Source organism: Panthera pardus, unplaced genomic scaffold (genome assembly GCF_024362965.1).
Source record: "Panthera pardus isolate Hobbes unplaced genomic scaffold, ASM2436296v1 HiC_scaffold_8, whole genome shotgun sequence".
NCBI classification, from domain to species: Eukaryota; Metazoa; Chordata; class Mammalia; order Carnivora; family Felidae; genus Panthera; species Panthera pardus.
This window is the reverse complement of record NW_026527013.1, coordinates 131810116-131831435: the sequence shown is the minus strand read 5'-3', so window position 1 is coordinate 131831435 and position 21320 is coordinate 131810116. Positions and strand designations below refer to the sequence as shown.

The following is a 21320-nucleotide window of genomic DNA, read 5'->3' as shown; positions in this document are numbered from 1 at the left end:
CATCTTATTCGGGGAAAATGCCTACTACATATTTACTTTTCATTATAGGAAAATACATCTTTATGTATTACCTCATCAAAAACATGCTTTGATATAACCTAGAAAATTGAGTATGGTTCCTCAGATACCAAAACAATTCTTGTATGGGAAAATATTGAATTAAATTGGGATTTTACTAGCATATTGAGTAAACACTTCATCTTTCATATGTTAACGCTACCTGGAGACCTTGAGAGGTTGTGCCTTCCAATTTATAAATTAGAATTCTGCTGTAGTTGTGACTAAGTGTAGAGTTTTTGTTTTAAATATTCCTACTCAGGTCTTTGAAAGTATTCTGCCTACCACAAGAACAGTTTTTACATGTTTAGGTGGGTCAAAACACAAAAGGTTAGATAATCATTTCTCTGTTATCATGAGAAAAAGTTGGTAACTCCATAGCTATTTCTTACATTATTGCTAACCATAGCTGATCCTAATTATTTCCTGAAACTAACAGGTGTTATAGTTAGATGTAGTAGAAGATTAGAAGAGTACCATACTGTGAAAGAATAATCTTGATGACATTGGGAAGGACTTCACAGAGGAGTTGGCTCATGGGCAGGTCCTTAAAGCTAGAATAGAATTTTGATAGGAGGTGAGAAAGTAAGAAGTGTTACCCAAGAGGGTTGAATTAATTTAACTCAATAAATACTTAGAAAAAACTATAATAAATAGAGTTAACTACTAATCAGCACTGCTATGTGCTAGGCACTACCCTAAATATTTAATGCAAATGATCTAACTCAATCTATTTTAAAACCCGAGGTAGACCCTATTAATATTTTCATTGTATAGATGAGGCTCCAAGGCACAGAGAGATCACTCAGTTAGTAAGTGGTAGAATCAGGATTCAGTCCAGAGCAGCTGACTCCAGAACCTACACGGCTAAACACAAGGATACTGGAGTCGACTGCCTGGCTTCAAATTCTGACTCCATCTAGAGCACTTAGGTTACTGCCTGCCACCGGGTAAGTGCCTAATATAAGTTATATATTTTAATTATGTTTATTATTATTACTAATAAACTGCTATGTCATTGCTACTTCTCTGTGGCTATGTGTAAGTTATTCAATGTACTGCAGATGATACAAATATGAGAAATTGAAGGTCTCAGTCCTCAATGAACTTGCAATTTTTGTAGGAGCAATAGATATATACCCCAGAGGTATAATAGGCTTAGTATGGGAGAGATTAATTCCAACTGGAAAAGATTAAGGAAGGCCCCAGAGGTGGTTTTTTGAGCAGAACATAGGATGGATAAGCTTGCAGTTGAAGAGATAAGAGGGAAGGCGTTACAGGGTGAAAAGACAGTATGCACAAAGGCAGAATGTTTTAAAAACGTTCAGAATGTTTTTGGAGAATAGCTTGGTTTGTGTTTAGTTTACATAGAGGGAGGGAAGGCAGTGAGGGAAAAAAAAAAAAAAAAAGGCAGGAAAGCAGCCTGAAGTTTAGATTTCATGGAGACTTGAAGAGGTCTTTAAACAAGTCAGTGATAGATCAAAGGCATTTCTGGAAGATTATTTTGGGAGCAAGGCATAAAGAGGAGGGCAGGAGGGCAGAGGTATTACTATAGGCATGAAAACCAATTCAGGCTTGTTGCCATAGTTCATTTTGCCTTCATAATTCTACCAGCACACTCTATCACTGATTTCTGTGTGTGTCGCCGGGCAAGTCCCTTACAATTGTGATCCTCTGTTTCCTCATCTATAAAATAAATATATGATCACCAGCTTCTAGAAGTCATGGACTTTCTGTGCTTGACTTTGTGCTTAAAACTCTCACAAATAATTTTTGTTCATGACGGTGGTTGGCAGATATGAATATCTTTCCTTAGCAAATTCTTATTTTTAATATTTCCATTCATTTGGCACATAGATACTATATTTTGATCATTACTTTTACCTTACTTGCATTTCTTCTCAACTAGTGGTAAATTGAAAGACCACATTTTATACTTTTATATCTAAACAAAAATTGGTATATCACATAGGCTCAAAAAATATTTACTTATTTAATTCATTAATGGCAGTATGAAGTTCTATACTTTGATTATGGTACTTTTCCAGTAAGTTGAAAAATTTGCCAGATTCAGCTTTTAGACAAATTTGATATATAAAATTAAAATGATGATTTGTTTTCCTAATCCCTGCTATGTAAACTAAAAAATTCATATTAATTTTTATTGTGCTATTTTTATATCTTATCTCCAAAACCAGAATATATACCACAAGAGTGGAAGAGGATTTTTTTTCCTAAAAATAAATATACAAATCCATACAGTATGGGACAGTTACACAAAGATTATTTTTAAGATTGTGAAAAATATAAAGTTAAATGGCTTCTACTTGGCAGCTTTTGTTGTGACTTTCACATATATTTTCAATTGCTCCTTGGACTACAGTAAAATATATCTCCCTTGATATTTGAAGCCTAAATGTCCCCTAGATACCTTAAGATGCTACGGCAAACAAAGTCCTGTTGGTCTGAGAAGCCACTAGAAGTAATCCTCAAAACTAATTATGGCTCTCCTGCTGAGAGTTTCTTTTAAAGAGCCACTTTCCAATTTCTGTCAAACATTTGCAGTTCTAGTACAAATACATTTTTTTTCCAGAATTCACTTGCATTTCAACTTCAAGATAGTGTTTGCCTTTCATTGTGAAATAGAGAAAGGTTATGAAGAAATTTCCAAGGAATTAAAAAATTAACTCTTAAAATCCCATTTTAATTTTGCAAAAACCTGATGGATCCAGTTCTAACAATCAAGGAGTCACACAATTATCTTATGGGTTTGAGATGGTCTCATTGCCAATTTCAGCTTTGAGTTAAAAAAAAAAAATCAGTTTCTTAAAAATAAGCTCTCTGAATTGATTTTATTGCTACTCTAAACTTTAGTGGAAAATTACCAAACTTCCTTTATTTCTTTGGCCCCATTAATTAGTTTATTCCCCACAAAAAAAACAAACACACCAGCAATGAATTCCCTGTACTGTTCTCTGACCAACACAGCGGAGGTAAGATTGCCTGTGGATGATCACTCTCCCCAGTCAGCAGTTGCATGGAGACTTTCTACATTGACGGTGTCTCCCTGGCTGACCTAATTTTTGTTTTAGAAAAGGAAATGGATTGGATTTAGTCCAATTTGTCTCTAAACTCCATATCTTAACATTTATTCAAAGAAAAGAATCAGATCAACAATAAGTCTAATTGGGTCATTTTCACCAATTAAAAATTATTATTTGAAGATTATTTATTTGATACTTAGGTAAATACCATATATGAAAGAAATAGTTATATGAATACAAAAATTGAATTTGTATTAGATTATCAGATGCTAAGGTTTATTGGCACTCTTATAACTAAATAATTGATGCAAAGCATCTCTTATAGTCTCTATTATATTAACAACCTGAATGAAAAGAAGGCTACTATTTAGAATTTACTAACATACCTAATAAAATGTATAAAGCTACTTTCATTAACTAAGTTTATATAATGCATTTTTCTTATGACAATCATACCTTTTATGATATTCAAGGATATATCTATTTAATAAATTTTAAATGAATGATTCACTTTTTTTTCTTGGTTCATTGTCATTTGACTGAACCCCATAATTATATCCGATAAGAAGTAAGTTAAAAATGAAGTTTCTGTCAACTATTTTCCACTAGCAAACATAGTGACTCACCTTCCAAATAAAAGCATATCAACATGAAAGTTTCCCAAGGGTATATTCTAGGTCATAATCTTTATGTTAATGAATTCCTTACTGAATAGTAAATCGTAAGAATATATTACCTTATTCCTATAATACATTACCTGTCAGCAGGTAATTACCCTTCAAAACCTCAACAGAGAGGAAGATTGCCCTGTGACACCAGTGACCCCTACAGGTAAAGTTAAAGAAAAGAAGTACAGTGTAAGTGGATGAAAGATACCCACTGCATATTAGAATATGGCTAGCTAATGCCAAAGCATAACATGTATCAGTAACTCCAATGAGACTTGTTATTATTGCCTCATTGACATTGGAAATTTTGTTACAGATAGAAAAAATCAAGCATATATTTTGGTATTTTGGGCTAATTTTGAACACATTTACCTTATGCATATTACCTAGAATTTCTAGAAGACTGTGTCCAGATAGGCCTTTAAGAGGTGTTTGAAGTTATTTGATTAAGGAGCTAGAAGAGACCACAAATGGCCATCTGTTCTACAGTCTGCCTGATAATTAGCTTCAGTAACCAGCTAACTGGGTGCTTAAGATGTACGAAGTATTGCACATGCAGTCTCAGGAGCTCCCACTGAGATAAGTAACGTTATAGAAAGAGGTAGCTGAGTGGCAATAAGTGGCAAAGTTGAGGAGCATGCCCCCAACCCCCTAATTCTGGGCATTATACTACAGGGTGAAGGTAATGTTTAGGAAAGGTCACAAAACAGATACGAATAGTTCAGATCTCAATTTAATGGCATGTATTTAATGACTACTCGTTTGTTTAATATGTATGGAGTGCCTATTTGACATCATTATGGGCTGGGTCCTGAAGAGATATGAAAAAGAGCCAACAATTATCATGGGGAATTTTTTAAAAGAATAATGTATCACATTAATGGTTTAAACAAATGCAGTTTTAATACTCTGATGGTAATAAAGAGAGTAGCCACCAATTCAACCATTTCATATATATAATTGAGTCATTATTTGTAGTACTTATATAAACATTAAAATTCCCCAGCAACCTATGAGAGGTATGAATAATTTTTATAGCTAAACATTTTTCATAATGTCTTATATTGTTTTTTGGGAGGGATAGTTATATATTTTTAAATTTGTGCTTTGGAAGTCAGTATTAAGTTTGTCTTTGTCTTTTATATTCCCAATTAACCCATGTCAAGTATGAGGCACACACAGGACAATGATGATTTTTGTTACCCTTTGAATATAGTGATGGAAGTATAATATGGTCGAATATTGTCTTTAGAAGAGCTTCCAATTAGCTATAAAACTCCTAAAATCAATGTTGTCACTCAAATACATAACAAAAAGCAAACATAAAAGCAAAACATCCCATACCTTGGTATTTCCCTCCATATAATAGTAAGCAGACTGCCAAAACCAAACTTATTAAAAATGTACCAAGATTTCATGGGGAAACCAAGTATTAAATGCCTATTCATTTTTTTCCATAAATATTTAATGAACACCTAATACGTGCCAGGCAATGAGGTAGAAACTGAGTGTACTGTGGTTAACAAAACAGATATATTCTCTGCATTCACAGAGCTTAACTGTCTAGAGGGGGACCTAGCAATAACAGGTAAACAAACAATGAAGGGTGTTTAGTGCTCATAAGAAAATAAACAGAGCAGAAGGTGACATGAAGGAGAATGACATGGGGCAATCTAATGGATAGAGTAAGCAAGGCAAGCATCCATGAAGAAATGTTCCAAATATGAGCTGAGGCGTGAATAAGTAGGAGGAACAGCCATGGAAAAGCAGAGGGAACAGTGCGAGTGGAGGATCCGGGGAAGGAAAGAACCAGCTCTTGATGAGAAATTAACCCCAAGCGAGTTAGGGTGGAGAGTAACAAGCAGCAGCACAAAGGAAACGAGTTCAGACCAGGTTGCATCTCATGAACCACGAGGAGGAGCTTGGGTCTCATTTAATGTGTAATGCGTTTCAGGTAGGGACTAACAGAATCTTCTCTTGCTGCCGTGTAGAGATAAATCACAGATGGAGATGATTGGAATGGGGAGTCAAGAAAGGAGGAGGGGCGCCTGGGTGGCTCAGTTGTTGAACATCCGACTCTTGATTTAGGCTCAGGTCATGATTTCATGGTTCGTGAGTTCGAGCCCGGCATTGGGCTCTGCACTGACAGTGTGCAGCTTGCTGGGATTCTCTCTCTCTTTCTCTCTCTCCCCCTCTCCTCCTCTCACATGCACGCTCTCTCCATCTCAAAAATAAATAAACATTTAAAAAAAAAAGAAAGGAACTTTCAGTGAATAAAAGCTAATCTTACCATTAGAACAAAGTCAATTATTGCCTCACATTCCTGTAAATTGACCAGTACTAGGGATATTGTCTTAAAAATATCAAGTTGCCATATTAATATGAAAATAAAAAATGCTTGTAGATTGCATTGAATTCAATATTGGTTATACCAGGTAAACACATGCATTGTATTGTGATATTAATAAAGGGTTCAAATGTTGAGTCTGTGCTCTACAATTAAATAAAATTATATCCCTTTTAATTTAAAAAAAGCAGAAAAACAATTACCAGTCTTCAAAAAGACTAGTGGAAAATATCTTTCATAAGGTAAATTCAGGGTGATTTTTTTTTCCCTCTCTGTAATAAGCAGAGGCCAAGTTTAAATAGTAACAGGTCAGTCTGTACATAATGCCAAACAACCAGCCAAGTCAGTGAGGAAAAGTTAGTCAAGCCATTTATATGGACATGGGAGAATTCAAAAGGGTGGGTTTTCTGCATTTAACACTTTATAAGAAGTGACTGACCTCACATAACTATAATTACTTTGTTCATTTATATGTAAAATGGAAAGAATAATGCCAACATAATGGGATTTAGGGAGAGTTGTAGGAAAAGTGTCCCGCCCAGAGCCTGGCACATAGTTGGCATTTGGTTTATAACCAGAGTTGGGGTCTGTCTGAAGAGAACTGGAATCATAGATAGATTGAGAGGTTTATAGAAACTTTGTTGATTTGTTAGCAGTTTTGCAGAAGATTAATTTTAGCAGTTGGCAAAAGAGAATAATTAATTTAAACTTATTTTAAAAAATTCATCAGGCAAATCAGAAACTAGGAAACTCTGTTTTTCAAACATTCTAAAATTTTTAAAATCTGTTGAAGGGAGAAGAATGTAGTAATAAGACTGAAGGTAAGAGACTCCGTGAAATTCAACCTAACTTTAAGTACTCTTAACAATTTTGTTCCTCACTGGGATGTACTTCTCACTGTCTTACATGTAAATAAATCATCCAAAACATATTTGTTCTAGGGGAAAAAACAATTGAGAATTGTATAGGTTAAACTGTGTCTTTCAGGGGCGCCTGGATAGCTCAGTCAGTTAAGTGACAGATTCTTGATTTTGGCTCAAGTCATTATCTCGTGGTTGGTGGCATTGAGCCTCAAGTTGAGCTCCGAGCTGACAGTGCAGAGCCTGCTGAGGATTCTCTCCCCGCCTCTCTCTGTCCCTCCTCCACTCAAGCGTGTGTGTGTGTGTGTGTGTGTGTGTGTGTGTGTGTGTGTTCTCTCAAAATAAACTTTAATAAATACATACATACACATGGAAATCAATCAATCATGTCCTTCAAAACCATATACTGAAGTTCTAACCTTCTAGTACATCAGAATGTGACCTTATTTAGAAGTGTCTTTGCAGAGGTAATCAGTTAAGATGAGGTCATACTGGGGTGGAATGGCCCTTAATACAATATGACTGGCGTCCTTATGAGAAGAGGAGAATACAGAGGCAGTGACACTCAGGTAAAAGATGGCGATGGGACAGCAGAGGCAGAGAGTAGAGTGATGTGTCTACATGCCAAGGAGCACCAAAGACTGCAGGCAAACAGCCAGCTGCTAGAAGAGGCAAGGAAGACTCTCCCCTACAGATTTCAGAGGAAGGATGGCCCTGCCTGTACCTTCGTTTCAGACTTTTAGCCTCCAGAACCAGGAGACAATAAATTTTGGCTAATTTAAACCACCCGGTTTGTAGTACTGTGTTTCAACTGCCCTAGGAAGCTAATACAAGAGTATAGCCACACAGAAGCCCAGCTGACTGGAGTTTTCACTCTAATTTTTATCCCATCAACAAGAGAAGCTAAAGACCACATAGAATGAGAGGGTTCCAACAGCACTGCATTCTTAACCTTAATTTTGGTCTGGCTAACAGCATGCCTTGTCAAAAACAAAACAAAACCAAACAAGAAGGCAAACAAACAACCCCCCCCCACCCCGCATGTTAATTATATCTTCTCTTCTGAGTCATTTATGCCTCATTTAAGTGACAGACAAATGTTTATCACTGACAGACCTCCAGAGCCTCTACAGCGGTAGAGAAATAGGGTCTATTCCATTGACTTCATGCATCTTTAACAAGGGTGCCATTGTGGTTGAACACCTGAAAAATCTTTTATTGGTGATGATGTACGTGACTAAAAGAACGCAATCTGATTTTTTTTCAGACCCAGGTACACGAAATCGAGCTTACTGTGCTGCAAGTTAGGAAAACCTTGTTTTTAAGGCTGTAAACTGCATATAACTTTGTGAATGTATTCATACACATGATATTAAAATAGCTTATGTGTGCCTAAAATCCTAGACTATAAAAATAGCACCCAGCTAAAAACTGGATTTTTTTTTTTTTTAGTCGCTCCTCTCCCTTTCTGTGACCATTATAGTTTTCTGTGTCCTGTCTTTCCTGCACGGTCTTATTTGCCATCAGTCTTAATTCATTTTCACAAACAAATTAAGGCAGAGAGCCAGATGAGGTATGCAACTCTCCTCTCTATCATTCACTTCCTTATGCCTCTGTCAGAATCAATAAATAGTCATTCAAAGGAGGGGGCCTAAGCAACTCATTAACCCTCCAGCTCACTGCTTCCAAAATATGGGTGGCTTGTTAGGTGCCCTCTGCAATCCACAGAGCAAAGTGTAGCTCTTGAGCACTGTCAAAGACCCAGCAGTACAGGTGTAGAGCATGAGAAGAGGGACTTACTAGTAATAATTACACTGGTGTATGTGCGCTCAGTGATGCATCAACTCACAGCCTTTTCCAACTAATGTTTTTCTCTTCATACAGGATATAGGTTGTCTTTGTTTTCAGAGACTCTTCCAAGCCTGATTGGAAAATCAAAGCCTCCTCATTGTTTAAATCTGTCCTTGAACATAAACAACACCCTGGAAATTTCCAATTTTATACAACACTTTTCAACGCACATAAAAAGAATGTTCTTTAAACTTAAAGAGTGAAGAGTGATTGTTGACTTGTTTAGAGTGAATACTGAAGGAGGTGGTATGTAGAAACTCCTTCAGCAATTCATGTGAGGAATGTGGACATCGCCACCATAGAAATTCACATGTAACACTGGGGGTTACAGGCAAAGGCAGACCCTGAATGGATCTCTATGCTTAGGTTTCTCACTCTCCATGACCTTAAAGTTAGAAGTGTGATATCTTGGGCTTACTCTTTGAAATCTTTTGTTGCCTCCAGTTTGGGAGATTTTATTGTTATTCCTCATGAATTTTCTAAGTCTAAGAGAAGTGATGTGAAAAATAACATCAGCCTGAACTCAGTAACCTACTTTATTTTATTTTATTTTTTTAGTTTGACTTGACTAAAAGCCATTATAGCTGCTGTTTATTATTTCAAAACACCATTAATACTTACTATGTGATTCATTTCCATGTAAATTTTTCTTGTAGAGAGCTTTGATTTAAAGCAATGTATGCATTAGGAAGAACACATCATATAATTATTTACTCAAAAAACAAGAGAGAGGAGGGTTGAAGAGAGCATATCCCATGAGATTTAAGACTGACAGATTAGCAGTAGAAAACCTTTTGTCTGGAAAGTAAGAAAATGATCCCAAGAACTAAGCACAATATACCTCTTATCTTGTCAAAACCAAAGAAGATGCTTTACATGTGCAAAATGTCCAATTGTCTATTCTCATACACAACTCACCCGGAAATACAATTGCCTAGGAAAATAACCAAACTGCAAGCAAAATCTGTAATCATAAACACTTTTATAGATAAAAAATAAAACTATGAGATATTTTAGAAGGAGGATTTTGCTGCTTCATACTTTCAAATATTTATTCTAGTGTATTAACTTCTTGATCAAGTACAACAGGGTGATAGTTTATCAGTTAGAGAATATGGAGCATCAAAACTTAGGGATAATAAAAATAAGAGCTACCACCTGCTAAGGACTCATAATATCCCCAGCATAATGCTAAACTCTTTATTTAAAATGTTCCCTCTAGGGGCGCCTGGGTGGCTCATTCGGTTGAGCGTCCAGCTTCGGCTCAGGTCATGATCTCGCGGTCTGTGAGTTCGAGCCCCGCGTCGGGCTCTGTGCTGCCAGCTCAGAGCCTGGATCCTGCTTCGGATTCTGTGTCTCCCCTCTCTCTCTGCCCTCCCCCATTCATGCTCTGTCTCTCTCTGTCTCAGAAATAAATAAAATAAACATTAAAAAAATAAAATAATAAAATAAAATGTTCCCTCTAATCACCACAACGAACCTATGAAGTTCACAGTATTATTTTCATTTAAAAGATGAAGTATCTGAGAATCATCAAAGTTAACTAATTTGCCCAACACGACATAACTGAAAAGTGGCAGAATTGGAGGTTACATGCAGGTTTGTCTACCCTAACGTAAGTATACTGTCCACTATGCCCAAGCAGCTGTGCTAACCAGATATTAGAGGTGATAAGTCTTACTAATTCACTGGATTTCCCAAACTCAAAATTATTCCCCTCCCTTCTAATCTCTCTCTCTTTCTTCTTTCCTCTCTCCCTCCCTCCCTGTTTTCTCTCTCTCTCCCTCTCTTTACTTCCATTCTATTCAAAAATAATAATCTGAAAAGATATATAATGTAACACATATATAACAGGACTACTACAACTCCCCCAAAGATCATATGTTCACAAGCTTATGTGATATATAAGATTAAGTGTTATAACAGAACTCCTTTTGAACACAATATTAACAAACAGTTCCAACACCTTATCCATTAATTTAGTGTTCACTCATTCAATACAGTATATTGAGCTGCTTCTATGTTCTAGGGATTGTGAGAAGTCCTGGGAATAGGAAGATGAATATATTGCAGGCCTTTCCTTCATAACAGGTATTGTATTACAGACAATACCCACAGAGTAATGTGTAAAGTTGATGGGAATAGAGAGCCTAGATAACTGTGTTCAAAAGAGTTGAAAAGGTTCCACAGAGAGAGCATTTCAGTGGGTCATAAAGAATAACGAAAAATTTTCTAGGAGAGAGAAGAGAAAGGTATCAGTATTCCTGTAAAAGGATGAGAAGGAGGCTTGACCAGCTCTGGAACTAAAGCATGTGGTTATTTCAGGGAAGTGGGAAGATATAAGGTAACACACAAAACTGGAAGGTTTGTGGATAAGATGCTAACTAATTTGAATGTGTACTAAGCTTTGTGTCATTTCTAAAAATATAATTTGGAACAATCTCCCATTTACAAAAAAGCACAAGTAAAGAACAATAGCAACAACAAAACTTTCTTTTTCCAAACTACCTGAGAGAACATTGCTGATGTGACACCCTTTGTGAGTTCTTTACTCTGTGTCTCCTACAAATAAAAACACTTTTCCGGGGCGCCTGGGTGGCCCCATTGGTTAAGCGACCGATTCTTGATTTTGGCTCAGGTCATGATCTCATGGTTCATGGGATGGAGCCTCATGTCAGGCTCTGTGCTGACAGTATGGATCCTGCTTGGGATTCTCTCTCTCCCCCTCTTTCTGCCTCTCCCCCACTCATGCTCGCTATGTCTTTCTGAAAAAAAAAAAATTAAATGCATAGATACATATTTTCCAACCTAACCATAATACAATCTCAAAATTAAACAATCAACATTGATACAGGACTGTAATGTAGTTTTCAGACTCCATTCAACTTTTCTCATGGTCTTGGTAGTGCTGTTTACAGCAACACATGCAGTTCAGCACCACATGTTGCATCCAGTTTTCCTGGTCCTCTTCAGTCGGAAACGGTTCTTCAGTCTTTCCTTGACTTTGACACTGTAATAGGCTAGCTTTCTGTCATGATTTGATTCAAGTGATGCATCTTCAGCAGGAATATCACAGAAGAGGGGGCCACACTTTTCTCATTGCCTCCTAATAGGTGGTATGAAATTTTAATTTGTCCCTTTAATGATGATCACTTTAATCACTTAATTAAGACGGTGTGTGTCAGACTTCCTCACTGTGAAATTCCTTTTCTAGTTTTGTAAATCATATTTGCACGAAGAGGTAATTTGAAACTATGTACATATCCCATTCCTCACTAAAGGTTTTATATTTAATCCAATGGGTTATATAATCAGTTACTTTCATTATATTTTTTGATGTCCAAATGGTTCCAGAGTTGGCCAACTGAGCTCCTTTAAGCTGATCCCTGTATCCTTTTGGCATCTTTCATCATTCTTTTGATTTCTGTCACAACAACTGGTTCTAAAATCATCTTGTTCTTTCCTTAGCTCTTGAATCAGCTATTTCCCCAAGGATCCCCAGTTCCCTATAATGAATGAAGAGTGATATTTGCAAGTCAAGATTTGGTTTCTAGATGTACTCAATGCTGTTGAGTAGGGCACAGTTATTCTCTTCGGGCCTCTCATTAGACAGAATTAGGGAATATGCATATACGCATATATGTATGTGCATATATGTATATGTGTGTATACATGTACATATAAGTTGGCAGATTTCATCTTCCAAGATGGCCATGACAAGGTCTCCTATACCATATGAACTACATAATTATTTTACAATATAAAGTTAATGCTTCTCCCATGTGAAAATGAGACCTATGCCTGTCTCCTACCTTGAATTGGAGTTCAGTGCACTGAATTGTGTCCCCTCAAATTCATATGTTCTGCTAGCCCCTCTGTGTTATGGTATTTGTAACGGGGACTTTGGGAGTTAGTTAGGTTACAATGAGGTCTTGAAGGTAAGGCACTCATCATGCAGTTAGTTCCCTTATATGAAGATACTCCAGATAGCTTGCTCTCTATCTCTCTCTGCCATGTAAGAACATAGAGAGAAGGCAGCTATCTTAACAGAATCCAACTATGCTGGCATCCTGATCTGATCTTCCAGCTTCTAAAGCTGTCAGAAAATAAACTAAACTTTGGTTTTTTAAGCCATCTAGTCTTTGGTATTTTGCTATAGCATCCTAAGCTAACACTTGTGACTATGACAGAAATGAGACTAAGGGACTTTCAATATAGGTCTTAAAAGATTATACAGCTTCTTTCTGGTCCTTTTGGAACCCAGGAATCATCCTTTTAAAAATCAGAGAGCCACAAAGAAAGGGCAGGTGTACACGTTCCAGCAATAGCCTCAGTAGAGACCCCAGCTAAGAGCCAGCATGGAACTCTAGACATTGGAGCGAGTCTTTGGATGATTTTAGCCCCCAGGTGCCAAGTAAGGCCCATATTTCAAGTCTTCCCATCTGAATCCCCAGGGATAAACTCTCTCAATGTGCTTTTCTCAAGGTCCTGAGACACAGAAACCATGAGAAATAACAAAATGATCATTGTGTTTCAAACCACTGCATTTTGGGATGTAAATGCATCAATACATAACCAGACTTCACACCTGCAATTATAATACAGTGCCACTGGATTCATTCTAGTTGCATCTCTTTGTGTATGTGGAACTCCCCCCTCAAACACTGGGAAAATCGACTCCTATTTTCCTTAATATCTTTTACTTGTTTGATCAATCCTCCTGTATATAACTAATCTATAATTTACATTTCCCTTTCTGTGTGGATGCTCTCCTCACTCTACTTGGACCTTGTTACCTGAGAGAGATCTCACCCTTATCAGACTCAGGCACTCAATACCAGATTGTCCCCACGTCTGTGCAGATGTCTTACTCACTCTGCTTGGGCTTTGACTCTTCACTCTGAGCAACCTCTATGCCTGTCATACTCTGCCTCACCAGATGGCTTTGTCACTGACTAGTTTAGGAAAGGAAGGGAAAGAAAGAGAAGGGAAGGGGAGGATAAGATACAGAGAAAGAACCACTTAGATTTTATCTTGAGGGCAAAGTGGAAATTTTGGACATTTTAAACAGACGGCTAATGTGATCCAAACTGCATTTTAGAAATATCAGCAAGACTGTTTTCTAACAATTTACTCTGTTAGTAAGTTCTTTCTTATGAACAGCATATGTGATGACTGAAGAGAGTAACTGACAGAAATAGATAAAGAAAGTAACTAAAACTGTGGTCCCTAGGCTACAAACTTTCTAATAATGCTTCGTAAGAAAGAAGTAGGAAGTATAATATTTTTATTTGTTTATCTCTGCTTCTTTTGGTTTGCTTATTTTGTCAAATACATACATACACATAGGAGAGGTTCAAAAAAAAAAAGGCACCTTTGAACCTGTTCCCTAAATGCCACAAACTGTATTTCTGCTTGTTTTCTTCGATATGTACTACAATTAAGGTAGAATTAATTAAAGGAATACAATCTCTCAGTATTAAGTTTACTGCTTCATAGTTTTAGTACATACTGTAGTAACTAATATATATATAGCAGGTATTGAGTATATTTCTTGAATGAATGAGACAATATGGCAATAAGACTGTGGATCAGTGATTCTTTAAAGTTCTTCAAATGGGAAGGACATCAGAAATGCCATAAAGATACACTGCAGGACAGACTCAAGTCATATACTTCAGAAGACATTGCAGGAGACAGGAGTCTAGTGATAATAACCTTGAGAGTTAGAAGCACTTTTAACTCTTAACTGTTTCTAACAGTGGAGATAGCATACTTCATCTCTATTAACACACAGACCATTCTTGATTTATCTTTTTGAGACATCTATTCAATTCCTGAGAAGACTGATGAGAGTTTAACCGATGTGTGACCCTAATGCCTTCCCTCACTCATTCTTCTAAATAACCATGTAGATGTTTTAATTAAATCAATGAAGAATATTTACAGCATTTAGTCTGCAAATATTGTGCACTATAGAGCCAAGTCTTCTAGTTCCATTTCTTTTCATTTATTGTTTTACTTTTTGGTTTTCATGGTGTTACTTTTTGCATTTCCCTTTTCTTACACTACCTGTCTTTGTTGTATACATTTTTTTCAAATGCTCTGTCATATCAAAAATTCTATCAGATAACGTTTTCCCCAAAAATTTCTTTCTAGTTTTCCTGCTACCATAGGACTAACTGCTTTCCAGGTTTGTTGCCTAGCAGTGCTCTCATTTCACTGTCTCATTCTCTGTTTCTCATTTCACTGTTCTCTGGGGCTGCATCCACTTCTCTTGGGTCCTATGTCTTTCTCTTTCTTGATTTCCATGTCACTGAACCTGCTTGCTAAGGTTAGGTATAGGAGAAATTAAACTTCTGAGATCTCACATGTATGAAAATTTCTACAGGATCGTCTTTACGTAAAAATATAAAGTAATTACTAGGCCACTACATTCAAATACATGTGTAATAAAGCAATCGCTTTCCCTTAACCAGTTTGATTGAATTATGGGCAATATACTAGAGAAATATTATAACTACTTTTCAAAACCACAGAAATCATTTGGAATCATTTTTATTAACAAACTTGGGAAGCAAACTTTAATTAATATCAATGCTTTTATTATATATTAGAATTAATTCTCTCTAGAAATGGTTTGTATATCTACTTAGCATAAGTATATACTTATGTGCATATACCTATAGTACAAATCCTTAACTTAAAACTAATATTCACGTAAAAATAGTTTCCTCTGGGGCAGCTGGGTGGCTCAGTCAGTGGAGCATCTGATTCTTGATTTCAGCTCAGGTCATGATCCCAGGTCATGGGATCCGGCCCCTCATTGGGATCCACACTGAGTGTGCAGCCTGATTAAGATTTTCTCTCTCTCTCTCCTGCCCCTCTCCCCAACTCACGCATGCTCTGTTTCTCTCTTTAAAAAAAAAAAAAAGTTGCCTCTGAGTCATCCTCATACCCTTCTCCCATTGGTTTCTTCCTCCCCAATACCACTGTCAAGAGAGTAAGTGTAGGAAAAATGTTGGAGTTTTAAAGTACTGGTCAGAGGTAAGAAAGTCATAGAACTTTGAAAAGCAGAATTAATTTAGAAGAACTAATCCTGGCTACACCTGTATATGTGGTGATTCCCAAGTCACTTTATTAAAATGACTTGACATTCTATGGATTAAAAGCTCATTTGGGTTCATATGAATTTCTTTTAAAAATGTGAACATTTCTTACAGAGCTTAGTAAAGTGATGTCAGATTGCCACACTTTAAAGAGAATTATCTCTACCTTCACCCCCTTGATGTTTCTCTGATATCTAGCTGGGACTATCAGCATTGGGTCAGAGAAAGTAAAGATAATTTTAGTGAATGGTAGAGCATGCTCAGGGCAGTTCCAAGGCATCCAAAGTGTGCACTAAGTTAACGTGACTCTGGCATCAGTACCAAAAGGTGAAATTTGTCAGGTAAACTCACAGGAGACAGAAGAGATTCTAAGAGGGTGATTGATAGTTGAGGCAGCTGCTTCATCACAATAAGATAATGGAAGGTGGCTAGAGGTAAACAAGAGCTAAACTGGCAGTGATAAGGCTAGGACATTTCCACATACCTCAGTGGCCTCGTACAGCCCTTAAAATAAATTCAAACTCTTTACCAGGACCCGCAAGGCTCTACAGGATCGGGCGTTTGTTTGTTTCTTCAGCCCCATCTCATACTACCACTTTCTTCTCAGCTCACTAAGTTTCAGCCACATTGGCATTCTAGCTATTTCTTGAACATGCTAAACTTGCTCTTGCCTTAGGCCTTTGCACTTAGTGCTCTCTCCACTGGGAATACCCAGCCCCAGATCACCTGGTGTCTTTTCACATCATTCATGGCCCAGCTCAGATGTCACTTCCTCAGAAAGGTCTTCCAATTTAAAATAGACACTCTCCACTCGCACCAGCCCCCCTTCCTGGATTCTCTATCTCTTCACTCTATTTATCTTCCCAGCACTTATCACTTTCTGAAATTATCTTGTTTATTTATATCCTATTGCCTGCTTTTGCCCTGAGTCTCTAAGCGCTTGAGAGCAGAGACTTTGTCTTGTTAACTTTGTGTCCTCAGTTCCTAAAACTACGCCTGGATTGTAGTAAGTATTCAATAAATATATGTTGAATAAATAACTAAATAAATGAGCTGCAGAGATGATGGAGTAGGAATTAAAACAGAACATCAGCTTTTTGGTCTGAAAGGATGGAAGGACTGGGGGTAGGGAAAAGCTATGATGTAGCAGACAATGTGTTAGGATGGATTGGCCTTCTGACATGGAAAAGTTACTTACCCTTGCTGAACGTCACTTTCCTCAGCTGTGAGATCAAGATAATTATTGTAATATGTCCAATTTAAAGATTCATTTAGGTGAAATAATGAATATATAAATGTATACATAAAGAGTAAGGAACAGAGAAGGTACCCAATAAATAGTAGACATTATTACCATCAACACTGAGCCAAATAAATTTCTGCATGCTTAGTATGCTGACATCGAGGATGGGAAAGCTTAGAAACTTCCTATTCAATTTTCTTATTTTTCTAAAATACGCCTTTTTAGGGGCACCTGGGTGGCTCAGTCAGTTAAGCATCTGACTTAACTTAGGTCATGATCTCACAGCTTGTGAGTTTGAGCCCCGCATCGGGCTCTGTGCTGACAGCTCAGAGCCCGGATCCTGCCTCGGATTTTGTGTCTCCCTCTCTCTCTGACCCTCCCCTGCTCACACTCTGTCTCTGTCACCTCCAAAAATAAATAAACATTAAAAAATAAATAAATAAAATATGCCTTTTTATACAATTTATAATATGTTTATAAAGGTAACAGTAACTTTAGTGTATTTTGCATATCAAATAAAATATTCATATAGACTCGGTTTTCAGATGCAGCCAAATAATAAATTGGACCATAAAGTATGAATACTGTACCTAGTGATGAAATAGTAGTATACATGAATAGAAGAGACATAATGGTTGGTCATAAAATATGATTAACCTAGTTGAAACAAAAGGCCTTAGTACCTCACAAGTGGTGAACTCATTAGTGGGTTATAGGAGTTCCACATGAGTGAAGAAATCATGTATAATGGTTGCTCATTACATACCCTATTTATTCTTAGGGTGCCTTTTTGAAGCTTGTTTTTTCAATTAAGTTTAAGCAAGAAGAGAGAAAAGTATGATATAAGAATATACCAACTATATTTAAAAACAGTATTATTATTGGAACGTGGTCTGTATCAATCAAAAAAATCTTAACCCTTAATGATAAAAGTGAGTTTGGTCTGTATTCCGTGTATGACCACACCATTTAACACTGCTTTCAAATAAAGACTTTTATGAAGCAGAACCATTTGATGGGCTATTTCTATTCCCTCTCCTTTTTATTACCATTACTGCTTCTGTAGCCTGTTTCCTCACCACTTCTGTGACTTTGGGTAGTATAATTAACCTTGCTGGGCCTCAGTTTCTACATTTGTAATCAGATAAGAAGGACACCAATGTTGCCAACTGTACCTCATAACTCAAAACATGACAATACTTGCGAATGTTGGAAGCACTTTAAAATATCATATGCATGCAGTATGTGATTACAGAGCATTTAGTATAGTGCCTTTTATAGAATGGGTGGTCCATAAATATTAACTGAATGAACAGAACCATTGTGATAAGTGGCCCAGCCTTGTTACACAGAGATTGGAGGGTTAGGAGCCTGACTTACGTCTCTTACATATGTTTTATATCTGTAAGTGCCGGGTAATAAACAGGAAACACACAAATGATTGTCTCATATTTCTCTCCATTAAAATAATTTGAGAATTAAATTTTGACTATATTTCACCAATGCTAAGGTTTTTTTGTACTCAGTAGCAAATGTTTTAAATGTTTCTTCATTTGAAAACTTTGTACCCTTTAAACTGGTTTTCAAGTGTTTATTTAAATTCTGGTTAGTTAACACACAGTGGTAATATTAGTTTCAGGCGTAGAATTTGGTGATTCATCGCTTACGTACAACACCCAGTGCTCATCACAAGTAAACTGGTTTTCAATAGGAATTAGTAATTTAGTTAGATTTTTAAGTGTATTGAAACAATTTAATACACTGCAGTATTTGCTCAAAATGTTCATATTTGAATAAAATTTTGTGCTTGCACCTTTAGACAACACTATAGTGTCATGAGAATGCTATGTACTCAAATTTCAAAGACCTTGTTAAAATAATCACAGGAATAATCTCTGATAGTTTATGACCAAAGGGCACAAATGATAGGCTAAGCTAATTAAATTAGTGATCAACTTTTTTTTTACCCAATGAAATAGATTAATACAGGCTATTCATTTGATTAATGCAGACCAAAATATGTTACTGTTTCTCAAGAGCAAAATTTCAATCAGAAGCACCCAGTTACCAAAACTTTCTTTTAATTTGCCAATTAATTGCATCAGTCACTCTTATGTATCTTTTCAACAATGTTCAGGAGAGTAGAAATAGTTAAGAGTAGTCTTCAGCTGGAAGAGGTCATAGCCTCAATGGCAGTACTAATGGGGGAAAAAATTATACCTAGTTGATGAAGGCAAAAAGACTTCAAAGATTAATTTTCAAAGTAGCTACTAAGCAAATTCGAAACATCTTTGGGTTGGGTTGCTAGCCTAACTCTATACCGACATTTTAAATGGCTTCATTTCATATAGGTGTTTAGTAAAAGGCAATATAGGGTAAGGTTGAGAGCATGGACCCTGGAGCCAGACATGTGGGTTTGAACCCTAGGTATAATACGTAGGAACAGTGTGATCTTGATCTTACTACTTAACTCACTGGGTCTCAATTTCTTCATCTGCAAAATGTGGATATAAGTCCTCACCTAACAGGCTGCAGGCTTTAACAGTCAAGCACTTAGACACAGAATAAATTATAAATGTATCAACTATTACCAGAATAAAGAAAATATTTACTTAAATGAGCCATGATAATTGTAATCATAATGTGATACATGATAATTGTATGTATTACATAGATGTATGTATAGATAGATACAGAGATGACAAATGAAGCAGTGTTGTAGTAGTAGTAAACTGAAAATTATGTCTTAGATGAGGAATATACTGCTCGTACTGAGATGGAAGCATAAACAAGACTTCCTCCTTTGCCTTCCTGCCAAAAATCAAAACTTTACCTTTTTATAATGGATATGGGTTGAAGCAAAGCTGCGTTGACTTGGATTGGCACATTTTCGGAATCACTATTGTACTCCTTAAATACTGAGGATACAGGAAGGAAAGATATAAGTCAAATAGAATAATTCCTAGCCATAGACGTTTATATTTTTAATAACTTGATTCTATAGGATTTATTATCTAGCACTACAACACTTAGATCTATTCATAGAGCTTAAAAAATAAGTTCTACAGCTCTGAATCCAATTTAGGGCATACGAAAATTCTTGATGTTTAAAAAAGCCCTCAGAAATAGAGAAGCCTCCCTTATTGAAATAAAATACTAAGTCTTCCATGATTTGAGTCAGGTAATGTTTTAGTTTTAATAAAGTTGGCCTTTGTCTGAATGGGACAAAATAAACAGATTGGCTAGTTCCTAAACCCTGTTACAGACAAAAAATATTTCTTAATACATGCTTAGGCCTTAGAGTTCAAGAAAGCAGGCATTCCTGGCAGTTAGTGGTGGTGATCACTGAGCACCTCTAAGTAGGAGAACATAAAGGTAAAAACAAAAGCTCAAAAGAAAGCATCTATCTTCTCAATGAACAATCTCCTGCTTGGTTCTTAATTGCTAAATTCTTATCAAATGTGATTTAACTTCTTATCAGGTGTTGTTGTAATAGGATAGACTTTCCTTAGAAACTTTTCTTTTTAACTATATAAAATTCATAAAAGCATTATTATATTTGCATACCTTCTTACAATTTTTCAAGGTAATAATACATATTCTCTATTACTATATTTAGCTATGATTTTTTCCTGCTATATAATATTCCACTGGGAGAATTTATCATAATTTTATTATTTTGTGGATAGACATTTGTATTGTTTCTAGTTTTTTCTTGCTTTTATATATAAATTTTCTGTAATAATAATGAAGGCATAATATTTACTGAATAAAAACAAGGTACATTTGTCTAGATGACGTACTTGCATAAAGCTCAAGAACAAGAAAAACTTTGTGATAACTTGTTTGGAAGTATATGCATATATAAAGAAAACTATTTTTTAAGTAACAAAATGTTAAACATAAAATGCATGACAGTGTTGCTGCGGATAAGATGGGGAAAAGCACACTGATGAAAAAGCATTTGTAATATTCTTTTATTTTTTTTATTTAAAAAAATTTTTTTTAACGTTTATTTTACTTTTTTTGAGACAGAGAGAGACAGAGCACGAACGGGTGAGGGTCAGAGAGAGAGAGGGAGACACAGAATCTGAAACAAGCTCCAGGCTCTGAGGTGTCAGCACAGAGCCCGATGCGGGGC

General features: G+C 36.2%; 2 long non-coding RNA genes across 4 annotated transcripts in view; one reads left to right on the top strand and one right to left on the bottom strand.

Moving 5' to 3' along the window:
- Positions 1-696: 696 nt before the first annotated feature.
- The window catches only part of LOC109248401 (uncharacterized), an 81745-nt gene continuing 61121 nt past the window's right edge, over positions 697-21320 (top strand). For both annotated transcript variants that reach the window (XR_008420626.1, XR_002072038.2), the window contains exon 1: positions 697-1007. This is a non-coding gene — a long non-coding RNA (uncharacterized LOC109248401). The remainder of the gene's footprint in view (positions 1008-21320) is intronic.
- The window catches only part of LOC109248400 (uncharacterized), a 29184-nt gene continuing 18733 nt past the window's right edge, over positions 10870-21320 (bottom strand). The window contains exon 4 of one of the 2 annotated variants that reach the window (XR_002072037.2): positions 10870-11592. This is a non-coding gene — a long non-coding RNA (uncharacterized LOC109248400). Of the gene's footprint in view, positions 11593-19950; positions 20098-21320 lie in introns of those variants that run through there. The other variant, XR_002072036.2, reaches the window with a different exon arrangement.